At 48.2% G+C, this 1,806-nt stretch overlaps 1 non-coding gene across 1 annotated transcript; it reads right to left on the reverse strand.

Moving 5' to 3' along the window:
- Positions 1-682: 682 nt before the first annotated feature.
- On the reverse strand, positions 683-789 carry LOC118982597 (U6 spliceosomal RNA). The gene has a single exon (XR_005065573.1). It is a non-coding gene; the product is annotated as a U6 spliceosomal RNA (small nuclear RNA).
- Between the last annotated feature and the right edge of the window lie 1,017 nt (positions 790-1,806).

Here is a 1,806-nt window from a genome sequence, read left to right on the forward strand (position 1 = left end):
CAGCCACACGGCTCTCCCTCGGCCTCACATGCTGTTCAGCACCTGGCTTCCTCTCCCAGGCTAGAATGCTCCCCACCTTCTAAAACAGTTTGTGCTCATTGAGCTAGAAAAGGGCTAGAAAATGGATAAAGTAGACACTCCAACTGACTTTTTCTCATCCCCAAAGTAAGAGCTTTCCTGCATAATATTTTTCTTGTTGGAATATTGTGATGCTTTATTTAACTGTAAATGATGTAACCAAAACTGACTAAACATTGATACACTTAACCAAAAAGACCAGTGTTGGGAGTGGGCCCAGAGGCTGTGGAGACACTTCCTTTTCTTTCCCGGTTCCACTCTCCTTTCCAGGCTTCATCTGGAGGTAACCGCTCCTCTTTTTCACAACACGGAGTCCCAACTCACAGGTGTTCAACTCAATCACTCAGGGGAAGGGAACCCTTCCTGCTTCCTTAGCTATTATACACAAGCCTCTGACTTGTCTCCCGCCCCTGCTTTGCCCAACTTCAGTCTATTCTCCACTTCATTCAGCACAGAAAGTTCTGGAGGCTAGGAAGACCAAGGCAAACTGCAGGCAAGGCAGAGCTCATCCCCAGGACCACTGTCTTGGCTTGTGGGTGGCTGCCGTCTTACTGTGTGCTCACCTGACCTGTGTGTGCAGGTATCATGGAGAGAGAAAAAGGATTTTTTTATGGAATGCTTCATAAACGTGGCTGTCGTCCTTGCTCAGGAGCCTTGCTAATCCTCTCTGTATCCTTCCAATTTTAGTGTATGTGCTGCCAAAACAAGCACAGAAAAAATCTTTGAAGACTTATTTTAAGGTAAGAGAATCAAGGGAGCATAAGGAACCATGGATGTGGCAGAAGCCATTCTTAGGAAGGGTTTGAGATGACCTTCCCTAGAAGGCTTTCCAGGAGTGTTGGGGTAGGGTGGCCGAGTCTCATGCCAAAGGGACTGAAAATCACTGTGGGTCAGGGTGGGATTCAGTGGCCATGCGACAAGGCCCAAGTCGAAAGAGAAGCAGGTTTTTCTTTTTGTCTTCAGTGACCAGACCATCCATGGTCTGGGGAGCTAAACTGGCCTTTCAAGCTCTATTTCTCCCATTCTGTGTTCCTGGCCCCACGTGTGATGCACAGTCTGTAAAGAGTTTCCACAAAGTTATGCTTACATACAAGAGGAGCCATTAACTGAAACCACACTCCTTTGCTTTAAAGACTGATGCAGACAAACAGCAGAGGAGAGAGTCCTTATACTGTTCAAATGGAAGGCGGTCCACAAAGACCTCTGAGGAAGCTGGTGAGATGAGCAGAACAAACAGGAGCTCAGTCGCCTGTGTCCAGCTGAAGCGGAGACACAGAATGCAGGGATAACAGCAGCAGACCCTCACTGACTGCTGGCTTTCACATATTAACTCATCTAACCTTCACAACAACCTGTTGAGGCAGTTCTTATTATTAAACTCAATTGCAGACGAGAAACGGAGACACAGAGACACTGACTCATTCAGCCCAAGGCCTGGAGCCCCCGGAATCCGGCTTCAGAGTCTACACTCTTAGTTTCTTCCCTTTCTCACTTGTCTTCACTCTGAGTCAGGGACTAAGTTCCTGTCTAACAGAGGAAGGTGAGCTCCAGTTCCTGCCACGTGTGGAAATTAAACAGGATGCTAAAGCCAACCCCACACCCTGGGGAAACCAAGGGTAGGAATCCCATTGTCCAGGTGCCTTTTCCTGTGAAGTACAACCTCAGGCAAGGCAGTCACACCGGGTCCTGCCTCTGGGTCAACAGCACACAGTGAGTGCAAAGGTGTTC

The sequence above is a fragment of the Sturnira hondurensis genome, unplaced genomic scaffold (genome assembly GCF_014824575.4).
Source record: "Sturnira hondurensis isolate 20B ecotype Veracruz unplaced genomic scaffold, ASM1482457v3 Scaffold0025406, whole genome shotgun sequence".
Taxonomy (NCBI): domain Eukaryota; kingdom Metazoa; phylum Chordata; class Mammalia; order Chiroptera; family Phyllostomidae; genus Sturnira; species Sturnira hondurensis.